Genomic DNA, 14,704 nt, shown 5'->3' with positions numbered 1-14,704 from the left:
GCTCACCAGAGCAAGATGGCCAGCTAGACTAGCCAAATGGCATGCTCTGGTCTCAAGTGGGAGACCCCATGTCTGTGTACAAGGTGGAAAACAATCAGCTTCTACATATATGTACACCCATATATACACATGGGGGCATGCATGTATGCATGCACACACAACATACATTCCAAAAAAAAGGTTCTAGGGTTAACAAAATGGTTTGACAGGTAAAGTTGTTTGTTGCCAGGCTTGACCACCTGAATTGGAATCCCTTGTCCCATATGACAGAAAGAGATAACCAACCCCTACAAACCATCCTCTGACCCCCAAATCACAGCATGGTGCACACCCGCCCTCAACCCACACATATTAAATAAACAAATACAATTGTTTAAAATTTTAAGTGCTAAACTTTAGTATAAAGAATAAAACTTATGGATATCCATCACATCAATGCTTACAATAACAAAAAAATAACAAACACCATGGGTGTCATGTGACAGAGATTGACTAAATAGACTGGCACCTTCCTTATCATGAGTGGCAGGCAATCAAAATGATATTGTAGAGTTACTTAACGACAGAGAACATATTGCTTATAATACAGTATTAGATGAAAACACTAGTTTAAAAATAGTTAATCTCAAACCGGGCAGTGGTGGCGCACGCCTTTAATCCCAGCACTTGGGAGGCAGAGGTAGGCGGATCTTTGTGAGTTCGAGACCAGCCTGGTCTACAAGAGCTAGTTCCAGGACAGGCTCCAAAACCACAGAGAAACCCTGTCTCGAAAAACCAAAACAAAACAAAACAAAACAAAACAAAAAAAAACAAAAACAAAAAAAATATAGTTAATCTCACTTTTAAAAGGATACGTGCATGTGCACACAAATGTGTGTAAGAAAGCATCTGTACATTTCAAATAGATGTTTCAGAAGGTAATGACTGTCACCCAGTTAATAGAGGGCATAGAAGTGTGTGTGTGTGTGTGTGTGTGTGTGTGTGTGTGAGAGAGAGAGAGAGAGAGAGAGAGAGAGAGAGAGAGATGATGATGATGATGATGATGTCTGTGTGTGCGACATGATCTCATGCAATCTATGCCTCAAACCTACTATGTAACTGAGGCTGACTTTGAACTCATGATTCTCTTGCCTCTGCCTCCCACCTGTTGGTGCTGCAGATGGGTACCACCCCTCCTAGCTTAATTTTATTTTATGTGGAATCTTCTCTTTATTTTTAACCTTTCCCCACCTTGAATGTGCAATAGTTTCTGATCAGAATCATACACTCTTGCTTTCTAATGCCCTTCATAGTTAAACCTGCCTATCTGGGGTTCTCGCCAGTCTTCATTTCGCAGGAAATGAAGGAAGGCTGGAGTTTTTAGACATATCCAGAACATTTCAAGCTAGTAGAGATGAAAACAACTCTGAATGGGGTGGGAATGTCCCAAGAGTACAAAGCTATAGTGTGTCGCTGGTCTAACCTTGATGGAGGAAAGTCATTGGTTAATTAATAAAGAAACTGCTTGGCCTCATAGGTTAGAACATTGGTGGGTGGAGTAAACAGAACAGAATGCTGGGAGGAAGTGAGCTAAGACGCCATGCTCCCCTCTCCCGGGCAGACGCGATGAAGCTCCGACCCAGGATGGATGTAGGCTAGAATCTTCCCGGTAAGCGCACCTTGGAGTGCTACACACATTATTAGAAATGGGCTAGTCCAGGTGTGAGAGTTAGCCGAGAAGAGGCTAGATATAATGGGCCAAGCAGTGTTTAAAAGAATACAATTTGTGTGTTGTTATTTCGGGGCATAAGCTAGCCAGGCGGCCTGGAGCTGGTGGCAGGAACGCAGCCTGAAGCTCCCTCAACATAACCTGGGAGCCATACCTTCTGTGGCCCTGACCTTTATCTACCAGAGGACCCTGCCGGTGATAGCCATATCTACTCTCCCCCTTGAAAGTGCAGTAATGGAAAAGCACAGGTCGCAGCTGCACAACGTGGACAAGGCAGCTATGGGGAAAATCGTGCTGCAGCTCAAAGCCACGTTGGAGAATGTCACCAACCTTCGGCCAGTGGGTGAGGACTTCCAGTAGTATCTGAAGGTGAAATGTGGCAACTCTGGTGAGGTTTCAGAGAAGTGGCAATATATCTGACTGATGGACAGTGTGGCGTTGAGCGGAGGAGGCCGTGGCAGTGCCTCCAGGGTCCAGAAGTGCAAACTGTGTGCACGGGAAAACTCCACTGAAATTCCGAGCAGCACCATCAAGTCTTACAATGCTGAAGAGAATGAGAAGTTCAAGACAATTGACTTCCAGCCCCAGGCCGAGTTTGCTACCTAAGGTGTGGAGTCAGAAACAGTCTTCAGTGACCTCAATCTGTGAGAAAAGGACTGGATAGACTATGAGGAGAAGGCTTGGGGGTCTGTGGGGATCTTTGAGGTCAGCCATCAGTTTGTGAAGTGCTGAGCTGTGTTCCTACAAACCTGCCTGGAAGAACTGAGAGGAGAAAAGGGGTCCTGAGCAGCAAATCCCACGGAGGCTTCTCATGGCGATCTCCTAGCACCTGTACAAGTCCGCACAGTCTGCATGCCGGGGTTTGTCACGGTTCTGAGTCCCACCAATAAAACCCCACTGGTGTGTGAAGGCAGTGTGGGCAGTACTCCCTCTGCAAATAAGAATGGACTCTGGAGGCCTCTGCTTTCTCATGCCTACTCTGTACCTCATCCAGTTTGCAAAATACACAGGAGCATGCAGCCTAGAAAGGCTCTTCAGCTCTTGGGAAACAGGCAGGTCCACCTACAAGCTCAAAGGCTTGAAGGCCAAGTGGCAGTAAGGGCAGAGAAGCCTATGGAGTGACGCTGTGAGCCCAGCAGCTCCAAACGAGAACACGCCCTGATCACCATGGCTCTCCAGTAAACCCAGGCATCTGTTAGCAGCTCGCTTCACCCCAGACCTCAGTCCTGGCATGTATCCTTCCACTCCACACTCCTTCATTTGCTGTGATAGAGTCCTTCCTGTCAGAGTCAACATGGAAGCTCTTCCTCGTGTAGAATCAGCCTCTGTGACCCCTGAAGCACTGCTCCCTGGTCCTGGCTTATCCCTGTGGCCCATATCTGTATGTTCTGCTTCCAGACAACTCTTTGGAGTGAAGACAGCATCATGGCCTGCTGAGTCTCCTGGAACCAAAGATTCCCCGCACAGCAGAGTGGGCCAGTGTAGTACTAGGCCAGGAGAATACTGTGCCTTCATACTTGGAAATCCACCATTTGGGAACCTGTTACACAGACTATATTTCTCCAATATTCTACTGGAGCAGAAACAAAGTTTGTTTGTTTCTTTAAAAAAAAGAGCGGTACATGGCTGTTTCTAAGCCAATGAAGGCAATTCCGCTGGAACTGATCATCTCAGAAGCAGGCGAGTATAGAGGCCTGCAATATCTGTGCTTAGCAGCACAGCCAGACTTTCAGCCACTGGGTTCGAGGTCACCTCACCCTTTGAAAGTCATGGGTTGTAGCATCAGTCCAGGGAGAAAGCATATATTCAACCAAGCAAGTGATGACCTTCCAGAGAAAGAATATGGTGTTTTGACATGGTCAAAATTCCTTGCATGGCAATACTGCTGGACAGAAGCGGGACCCTGCAACTCTTCCTTAAGGAGTGAGGCTCCTGCCAAAAACAGCCACGTGAAAAGCGATCTCTAAGGTCGGGTCATACATATACAAACAACATCATAGCTCACAGCCGTGCAAGATTTGCAAAGTTTTACAAAATGGAATGTCTTAGTGGTATAAAAACTGAATTTCAGTATTTAAACCGAATGAGTTGTCAAGACAAAAGGCACCCTTGAAATCTGACCTCTGCTGGCCCGGTGTTTCATGGCATGTGCCTCCCCCACCCCCAGTGACAACAATGCTGGGCATGGAGGGAATCCCTCATACCTAACTGGTCAGCCACATGGCCCCACAGGTCAACTCAGTTCCGGCAGAGAACACTATTCTCTACAGAGATGGGCACGGTTTACCTTTGACAAGAGCAGGATTGCTTTGGAGACATCCTCCCTCTCTGGGCACTGTCGTGTCTCCCTTCACACAGGTGCCGCAGACAACTCTGGATCGTAAACAATGGGACATTGGGACTTATGAGCCAGATACTGAGAGCGACCAGATCTGGGCAGGACAAATACATCCACTGTGCCGCAGTCTTGTAAGCCCCATGGTATGGCACTCGGCCCGCTGGAGCGAGTCTTCAAAATTAATCCGCAGTATGATAGACAAGATGTGACTAAGGATACTGTTTAGGGGAGGGGTCAGGCCTGGGATGTAGTGTAGTTGGCATAGTCCTTGCCCCGTGTGCACAAAGTCCTAGGTTCAATCTGAATAGAGCAGATATGGTGATTTAGACCTATAATTCCAATATAAATTCGTCCTTGGCTACTGTGGTAGCTTGAATGCATTTGACCCTCATAATCTCATAGGGAGTGGCACTATTAGGAGGCGTAGCCTTGTTGGAGGGGGTGTGGTCTTGTTGGAGGAGGCCTTAATCCAGACTTTGAGGCTGGCAGGTACATCTTTAATCTGGGCCACACCTTCTGTTGGAAGTGTGTCACTGTGGGAGCGGGCTTTGAGGTCTTTTTCTCAAGTTTCACTCCGTGTGACAGTCAGTCAGCTTCTGGTTGCCTGCAAGATGTAGGACCCTCCACTATTTCTCTAGCACCATGCCTGCCAGCACGCCTCCATGCTCCCACCATGATGGACTGAACCTCTGAACTGTAAATGAGCACCCCCAATTAAATGTTTCCTTTATAAGAGTTGCCATGGTCATGGCCTCTCTTCACAGCAATAAAAACCCAAACTAAGACAGCTGTACAGAGTTGCAGGCTAGCCTAGGCTACATGAGGCTCCCTCAAAGAGTAAATTGAGGCTCTAGGGAGATGGCTCAGTCAATAAAAGTACTCGAATTGAAAGCATACAGATACTAAGATCCCCCGCACCCATAGAAAAAGCCAGCAGCAGTGATGTGTGTCTGCATTTTCTTCAGTAGAATCTCAAGCTCAGGAGAGCCAGCAGGCACTCAACAAACACCTCCGTGCCAGGAGGAATCTGGAACTATCGGACCCTGGCCCTCCCAGGTCAGAGCCCAGGGTACAGGGATGGCAGGCTGGCTGTCTCTGATCTTCTCCCATTTGTACTGAAGATAGAATGGAGACAGAGATGTCTCGTATGGGCCACATACAAGCAAGCACGTGCACACGCACGCACACACGCACACATCTAGGAAAAGCGGCTCCATCACTTGCTTACAACCAAATTATCCCATTTCCTGACCTTAAAAAAGAACAGCGGGTTTCCTTAGATTTCAAACCTTATTAGCCACAGTGGGGAACGATGCTTTAATGGGACTATGATGGTCTCAGCCTCGGGTGTCTATGTACGCTGCCGTATTACTTAGCAACACCGTGGCCGTTTAGGTTTAATTTCCTAGCTTTCCTGATAAGGAGACTGCAAATGTAATTTGTGAGGCTGCAAGCTGGGCAAACCTGCAGGGCTATTAGATGAGTCACTGGGTGAGCCAGGCGACTGTGCCCGGCTCTGTGGAAGAAGAGAGATGAGCTCCGATCTGCCGGGGCTGATACCGCTGAGGCAGACACAATTTTCCAGGTGTCTTGGAGCTGGCTTCCCTCCTCTCCTCCTGCTTGCTGGGCTGGTGCCATCATTCATTAAGGAACGCGTCGTTCAGCTCTCAAATCCTGTTACAATGATCTTCTAGCTCTCCGGATTCTGCCTGAACGCTCAGAGCTTGGCAAGATGAAGCAGCAAAGGTAATAGCCGCAATAAGAGGGATAAGACGGCCGGGAGAGCAGCAACAGCAATAGTTTAAGCACTTGGTAAGCACTGCATTGTGCGTTATAAGAATGACCTCTGTTAGGCCCAGAAAGTAAGCATCACTGCTACTCTGTTTTCCACTAAGGAAGCCAGGGCTCAGAGGGTGGCCACCAGCTGTAAGACAATAGAGGGCTGGGGACACTGCCACTCTCTGAACATAGCATGGCCTGCCAAAGGACCCAGCTGTCATTCAGCCCCTACCAACACAACCACGCTTCTCACTGTTCTCCGAAGAGCAGGAAACCCAAGGTTTTTTGTTTTTTTTTTTTTGTTTTTGTTTTTGTTTTTAATTTTCGAGACAAGGTTTCTCCGTAGTTTTTTGGTTCCTGCCCTGGAACTAGACTTTGTAGACCAGGCTGGCCTCGAACTCACAGAGATCTGCCTACCTCTGCCTCCCGAGTGCTGGGATTAAAGGCGTGCACCAGCACCGCCCGGCGAAACCCAAGTTTTCATACAAATTTATATGAGCTGGCTAATTCAGTTATTTGATAATACCTTGAAAACCAAAGCCAACTGGTCTGCCAACCAGATTCAGCTGCTCCCTACCCTGGGAGATTGGCTACCTATCTACAATCTTCTCTGTAGAACAAGCAAGCACGCTCATCAAAAGACCTACTCCAAATGGGATCTCTCCTTCCAAGGGTGGCTGGTATCCCAGGCCCTCTTAACGCCCTCCTTCAGTGTGGCACCGCCCTTCTTCAGTGTGGCACCGCCCTTCTTCAGTGTGGCACCGCCCTCCTTCAGTGTGGCACCGCCCTCCTTCAGTGTGGCACCGCCCTTCTTCAGTGTGGCACCGCCCTCCCATCTGCTTCCGCCTTGGTTGTCTCCTCTCGCAGCTCACCCTCACGCTGTCCCCAGATCCAGTCCGCTCCACCTTTAACACCCAACCACGATCAGTCTGTTTCTCACATCTCCAGCTCGACTACCCTGGCTCAAGGCACCACCATCTCTGGCCACCAGCTCTGCCCCTACATTCCCCCCTATTCTGGTCTTACCAGAACAGCCCAAGTGTCCTTGTTGAACCTGTTTAATCCGGATTCTCTGCTCAGTGTGGTTTAGTGGTTCCCATCCTGCTGAGTGAAAGTCGGCATGCTACGTGGCCACAAGGCCCCTCCTGGTTCCACCCCACCTGCGGAGATTCATCTTCCCTGCACCCCAAGTATGTTACTTCCTCTTGATTCATCTTCCCTGCACCCCAGATATGTTACTTCCTCTTGACTGTTGTCATTCCTACCCAGGGAGTGCTAGCCTCAGGCCCAAGACCCTCACTAAGCCCCTGAAACCTTTGTCTGTGTAAGCTCTGGGCTCTGTTCAGTCTCCACCAAGCTAGAGACAGTTTCCTGGACAATTTAAGGAAACAGCAGTCTCTCACCTTATCCCCCTCATTCCTCACTACTGCCTGCCTCCTCTATTGGCTCAATTATCTGCCCTCCAAGTGGAGCACAAAAGCAAGGGGTGTGATCTCTTCTTCACTGTGTGCCTGGGGTCGGAAAGCAGGCCTGGTGCCTACAACTGTTCATTAGGTGTTTGTTAAATGGATAAGAGAGGCTGTTCTCTAAGTACAGCATACGCACCAGCCTCATCTTGGCCTCTTCCCTCATACGTACCTGAGACAGGGGAGGCCTAACCTCTGCCTATTGTCACCACCACCTCCACCACAGTCCCCACTGAACCGAGGAAGCTCAGTGTGTTGCCCGAGTGACCACTGGCTGGAAAGGGACAAGGAACTTGTGAGTCACCGGTCACTTGTGATCTGTGTGTGCCTTGCCCTGGATGCATTAAGAAACATGAATAAGCAGTCATAACACTGCTTGATTTCATAATCAGCCGTGATGAGGCATGGAGGTTTGTGTGAGGGTAGAACATTCTAGTCCTTGATTATAAAACTAGATAGAGGAGCATTACTCATTTATCGATAGAGTTTGCATGTGTAATTGTTGACCTCATTTTGGTACTATTATTTCTTTGAACACTTACATACAGCGGAGGTCTGCACGCGAATGGACCCCATAGAATCATATGTTTAAATACTTGGTCCCCAGCTGGTGAAACTGTTTGGGAGAGATTGGGAGATTGACCTTGTTGGGGAGATGCATCGCTGGGGGCTGGCCTTGCCATTCCCAGTGTGCTCTCTGCTTCCAGCTGCTCCTTGCCACCACGCCTGTGCTCTGTCATCATGGACTCTAACCCGCTATAATCACAAGCCAAATCAAACACTTCCTTCATGAGTCACCTTGGTCATGGTGTTTTATTACAATAGAAAGCAGTTAAATCCTATATTCCAGGAAGGTAGCTGCAGTTCAGTATTTATGTCAAAGAAACACTAAGGATTGATCACACTACCAAAGACGGAATGTTGGAAGCGACAAGCTACAAATGTCGCGTCACTCTTGAAACCATCCAGCAGTTTGGTGGAACGTTCATTTTCACGGATTTTTAAATTTTCCTATTTTCCCACTACATTCGCCTGTTTCATCCCTTGGAGGTCAGAAAAGGAACTTGATTTAACTTTAATCTCCTTAAATTTAAGACTTGTTTTGTGACCTAACCTAGGTTCTAGCCTGAGGTGCTAGCCTTGTTCACATGACAAGAAACTGTATTCTGTGAGACACCAGATTTTCATCAGAAATATAGGAAGGAGTGAAATGATAATTTCAAAATGCTAGGAGTAAAACCTGTCAGCATAAGAATGTTATGCGCAGAAAAAGCATTCTACAAAAATGAGAGGCGGCTGGGGAGATGAGTCAGTGGGTAAGGGGTTTGCTACACCAGCATGTGACCCTAGTTCAGATCCTCGGTACATAAAAACAGGGCACAATGGTGCACATCTGTGATCCCAGGCTTAGGGAGCCAGGTGGATCCCGTGAGTTCTCTGTCCAGCCAGCCTAGCCAGGCTGGAGATTCCAGGTTCAGTGAGAGACCCTGTCTCAAAAAAATCAGGTGGAAAATAATCAATGGAAATACTTGAAGTCAACCTATTGTATCCACACACACACAGACCCACAGGAATACACGCATATAGCACACACACACACACACACACACACACAAGATGGAGACTTCCCTAGACAAACAAAACTAAAGGAGTTCATCACCACCAGTCTGCCCTGGAACCTAGAGTCGAAAAGGAGGTCTTCAGTTGAAATGAAAGGGTGTAAGTCAGTAACACAGTTGCGTGGGAAAGTACTAAACACATTGATACAGGAAAATATGTAGCCACATATAAAACATGATATCACAGTAATGGGAGTGAGGACATCACTGTTGAACGCATAATAAACATAAAAATATGAAAAATAGCTATAGCCAAAGTATGCTAAAAGATGCATAGTATGAATATATGTAAAACTGTTAAATCAATAAAATATATCATTTTGCAGGTGGTTGTAGCTACATTGTCACTAGTTGATAGTATACTGTTAATATATTTTATGTGTGTATCAAGAAAATACCTGTAGACGTTATACAAAAGAGAAAAGAAGCGACGCTTATTGTTTTAGCTCTCGGAAGGGACATTGCTTCAAATCATAGCATTGCATCCCACCCTTGGTCCCTAAAGTCACATTTGCATCTCATGATACAAAATACATTTAGTCCATCTATGAAAGTTCCTGGAGTCTTCAACAGCCCAACACTGTTCAAAAGCCCAAAGTCTTTTTTGAGGCTTAATATGATCTCTTAGCTGTGAGCAATTTCAGAAATAAATTGTGGAGCCAGAGAAGATGGCTCTGCAGTTAAGAATGCTATCTGCTCTCCCAGAGGACCTGGGTTCTATTCCCAGCAACCCAGCAATGACATGGTAGGTCACCGCCACCTATAACTTCAGTTCCAGGGTATCTGACAATCTCTTCTGGCCTCCAGGTGTACTGTATGCATGTGGTGTATAAACTTTTGGGGGAAATACCCATATACGTTTCTCCTACTCTTAAAAAAGTAAGAACATAAGTAACATACTTCCTATATACAATGACACAGAATAAATATTTTCATTCCAAAAAAAAGAGAGATGAAAGCATAAAAAATCCATCTGGGAAAACACCAAATTCTGCAAATCCGTGTCCAGTCTCTGGAGCTGTGATCTGGACTTTAACAGCCTGGGCAGCTTGGAGCACCCAGCTCTGTTGCCTGCAACTTGTGAAACCTCCTCTCGGGGTTGGCTGTACCATGTGCCTGCAACTTTCTTTTGTGAACATCCCATGGTCCTGGGGTTTCCACTGAGCCGTGGGCCTCTTCACGACTTCACACAGTGGTTACCACTACCAGAGAGTCCAACCCTGTTCCACACTGCCTGTTCTCAGTGGCCCTCTGGGACCAGGGAACAAGACACCATGACCTCCTCAACTGTCTATCTGTCATGCTTTCAAAACCGGAACCATATGGACAATGCCAACAAGTTCTGTTGCCAACTCAAAATACATCTTGGCACCCTTGGACCAAGGTAGAAGTGGCCTCTGTGTGTCGTCGTGACTGCTTTCAAGCAGGGGACAGTTCTCAGCTGCATTCTTAGTTCAGGTTCTGTCCTTTCAAACGCATTTTTATTTTTACAAGTTGAAGGCTGTGATGGGGAGGAGCACTTTTCTCACAGCTCTGGGTCTCTCTTCATGGGGCTCATCCCTCTCATAACTGCTGCTGGATGTGTACCTACCTGTGTGCAACTTTAAACGCTACCCTTTCCCTGCCAACGGGCACATTCTCCATGTCTTCCGGCTCCACTTGCTGCCTTTCTCTCTGTGGACCTGGACAACAGCTTTGAACAGAGATCGGGACACAACTTGAATTTCTCCTGTGACACAGTTTCCTCTGCCAGATATGTAATCCACTACCTCTTAATTCTGTCTCAGTCGGGTTAGGGTGCTGGCAGGATGCAGCCACACAAATGGCCTCTCGCCCAGCTCCTGACAGAAGCCTTACTCTCCTCTATAACCTTACGAGTTGGGCCTCCACTGCCCACATTTCTCTCAGCCTCTGGTCTTCCAGCCCCCTGTGAGCATGGCCGTAAGGTCTGCTTCAGTGTTCTAGCACTCCTCGAGCCCAGAGTTCCAAATTCTACCACTTTCCCCCTTCATTTAGTTCTGAAGGCCTAAGAACCACGTGGACTAGTAAGCAATGACCCAGTCCAGGTACTGATTTTTATGTATTTGTTACTTCTCTCGTTGCCTGACCAGAAGTCACTAAAGGGAAGACGGACTTACTTGGGCTCATGGTTTAAGAAGGAATGTAGTTAATCAAGGCAGGGAAGAAAACTGTGAGGGTCACATGGTACCTACAAGCAGGAAGCAGAGAGATCAAGGCTGGTTTGGGTCGCTCTCCTGTTTTTATTCTGTCTGAGATCCCAGACCTTGGAACAATGCTGCCCACATCCACTTCCAAAGTGTGACTCCTCTGTTTAGCTAAATCTTGCTAGAAATATCTCCACAGGAACATTCAGAGGTATCTTACCATGGAAATTCTAAATTTTGTCAAATTGACAATAAAAATAATCATCACAGCATGTATAACCTTCAAAGGTTCACTCCCAGTAACCTAGTTGACCAGCTGAGCCCCATTCCAAAGGCTCCATAGTCTTTAAGTGATCACCACAGGCAGGGGACTAAGTACTCAAAAGATGAGCCTGTGGTGGGTGGGGATTCCAAATTTAAATTGTAGCAGAGAGGTCAGAGCAGAGGTGAGGAATTTTTCACGTAATTATGGAGGAACAGAAAGCCTATGACCTGCTCTCCAAAACCTCACACACCAGTGATACAACTACTCTGAGGGGTTGAGAGCCAGGCTAGGAGACGAAAGGGCACATCCCAGCTTAAGTAGGCAACAAGCAAAGGAGGCTACTTTCCTCCTCTTCCTCTCAGTGAATTAGATGATACCCAAACACAGTGAAGAGGAAAATCTACTCATTTAGTCCACCAACTCAAACATCTCCCAGACTTACCCCAAACCAAAGTTTATTATGAGCATCCTATGACCCACTGAAATTGGCACATAAAATTAACCACCATGTACATGAGTGTGAAAGCATCCAAAAATACAAAACACACAAAGGGAGAAGTCAGAGAAAAGGGCCATCAGATGAATATAAGACAGTTAAGAGAACAGCAATAGTAAATCCTTCCTCATCAATAATTACCTTAGATGCAAGTGGATTAAACTCTACAGTAAAAAGACAGATGTGGCAGAATGAATGAAAAGAAGATGCAATTACAGACTGTCTACAAGAAACTCGCCTTCGACTTCAAGGCACAGAAGTGTAGCAAAGGCCATAGCAATGCAGTTTATCACAATAAGAACCTATGTTAAAGAGAAGAAAGATGGGGTCAGGAAAATGTCTGTGACCAAGACCATTGCCAAGAAGCCTAATGACCTGAGGTCTCCAGTGGCAGAAAGAGACAAGTGTGTTCTAAAATTGTCCTCTGACCACCAAACACATGCCACACTGTGCACACACACCTCTTCCCACGCATAATAAGTAAATGTAGTACTTTGTTGTTAGAGACAAGAGTTTCTCTGTGTAGCCTTGACTGTCCTAGAACTTGCTCTATAGACCAGCCTGGCCTGGAATTCCTGAGATCCACCTGCCTCTGCCTCCCGAGGAGCTGGGATCAAAGCTGTGTGCCACGAAAGATACAAAATAACAATCAGTTTCTTGCCTCCAGGAATTAGAAAAGAATAAGCCATACATCAACATCAGCTTAACACAGCTAGAGTCTTTTGGGAGGAGGAAACCTCAATTTAAAAAATGCCCCTCCCCAACTGGCCATGGGGAAAACCTGTGGTGAGTTTTCTTTGATGATTGATGTGTGTGGGGAAGGGGTGGGCAGCTCACTGTGGACAGCGCCACCTCTGGGAAGCAAAGAGAATGAGACCACAGGAGGAGATGATGTAAGCGAGACAGGGAACAGAAAGACAGTTTTTAAAAAGTGAAGTAAATCGTTAAAAATCCAGAAAGATAAATACATTGATAGATTAACTTAATAAGAAAAAGAAGGAATGGTCAAATAAAATTAGGAATTAATGGAAGACAGTATAGCTGATGTCAAAGAAATTTTAAAAGGACCATTCAAAACTACGATGACCAATTAATTATACACCAACAGACTGGATAACTCAGAAGAAATTAATTAATCAATTTCAGGAAACACAATATAATCATACCTAAACAATAAAGAGACAGAAAAGTGTATGCCATCCGTACCCAGTAAAGAGACGGACTCGTTGACCAAGATCTCAAGAGAAATTCATTCAAAAGTCCCACAAGTTTAAAATCAATGCCACTCCATCTAACAATCTTCCTAAATGTTCAAGAGGAATAAAGAATTAAGAAGTCAGAATTATTCTGGTATCAAAGCCAGACAAATACCTCAGGATAAGCATCTACAGACCTGTGTCTCTAATGAACCTAGACACAAAGCTTTAAAGGAATTTTAATTCTCTGGTTCTTCACTGATAATTTTTTTGTAACTCAACCAAAAACCAAATTCAACCAGTTGATGTTTGCCTTGGGGAGGTAAGAATGGCTCAACACCTGGAAAACAATGAACAGTTCGGGCTAAATGGCTGAAATTTCCCTGCTACTAAACTCCCACCTCTGGCAGCCTACCTGGTCAGGTGGATTTACTTACAATAGTTATGGTTATGGCTTAGATCTGAAATATTACCCAGGCTCACATGTTGAAAATGGTTCCTAATACAGTTCAGAGAGGGGACATTGTGAGTGATGGACCATGAGCGTTCTGAGTTCATCAATGGATTGACTCACTGATAGGTTCAGAGGTGATGGTAACTGAGGAGATGGGACCTTGTTTGAGGGAGTGGGTGAGGGTGCTCTTAGGAGCTGTGTTTTAACCTAACCTTCTCCCTGGCCCTTCTCCGACTCCTGCTTCTCTCTGCCTCTCCCTCTCTCCCACCCTCTTTCTTGCTGGTGGCCTCCCCTGGCAGGGGTCAGCACCACTGTCTTGCCTCAGGCACCAAACAGCGTGAGTCAGCCAGCCAGGAACTGAAACTGTAAAATGAAGTCGCTCTCTCTGCTTTAAGTGGATTTTCTCAGTTACGTTTTCCCACAGTAACAGAAAGCTAGCACAGTATACAGAATTATTGCACAGATCTTGAGGAAAGAAAGACAAAACATAAGAAAATTTAACTAATAATTACTAAGTTATAAGTGAACATTATAAGGTAATATTTTCTATTACTTGCATATTTTGCAGAAAGCCAACTAAAACAGAATCTGACAGAAGTGATAGCTCAATAAATATTTTCTAAATCATGAGAGTTCTCCTTTAGTTTCTATTTTTTTTTCACATTTTGATGGCTTGGTGGCGTTATATCATAAGACGTGCTATGAGAATTCCACTGCTGATTGTGTCTGCCATTTCAAGTTCCTAACATTACAAACTTCAAAGTAAGCATCTGCACAGATACACACGTGCACACACCTGCCCCGTATTCTCTCTTTCTGGAAATCTCCTCTTGCTGTCGGATGAGTCATCTGCCACTGTTTCCTGAGCCCTGGTGGTGGTGTGTGATCTTTGAGGAGTTATTTCTTCTCCATTTTCCTTGCTCTTCATCCTCTCCCTGGCTGGCTTCAGCTCTGGGGATGACTTGAGTCTGTCTGCAAGCAGCTCAGCCCTCTTTCTGCTCATCTTTACCACAGAGACTTCAGTGAGCAATCCTGAAGCCGATGGCTCCTCTGTCTTCCTTTGTCTCCTTGACGCCCACTAATAGTTTGCATTTTTGTGAAATTCCCCTAACAGGCTCATGGGTTTGGATACTTGGTCCCACCTAGGGGCTCTGTTTGGGAAGTTGTGGAACTCTGGGAAGATAGTGTTTGTTTGTTTGGTTTTTGAGGCAGGGTTTC

At 46.0% G+C, this 14,704-nt stretch overlaps 1 pseudogene; it reads left to right on the top strand.

Annotated features, from left to right (window-relative positions):
- The first annotated feature begins 1,987 nt into the window (after positions 1-1,987).
- Positions 1,988-2,440, top strand: LOC142836016 (CXXC motif containing zinc binding protein pseudogene; annotated as a pseudogene).
- Positions 2,441-14,704: the final 12,264 nt, after the last annotated feature.

Source organism: Microtus pennsylvanicus, chromosome 15 (genome assembly GCF_037038515.1).
Source record: "Microtus pennsylvanicus isolate mMicPen1 chromosome 15, mMicPen1.hap1, whole genome shotgun sequence".
In the NCBI taxonomy this organism is placed as follows: Eukaryota; Metazoa; Chordata; class Mammalia; order Rodentia; family Cricetidae; genus Microtus; species Microtus pennsylvanicus.
This window is presented reverse-complemented; position numbering and strand designations above follow the sequence as displayed.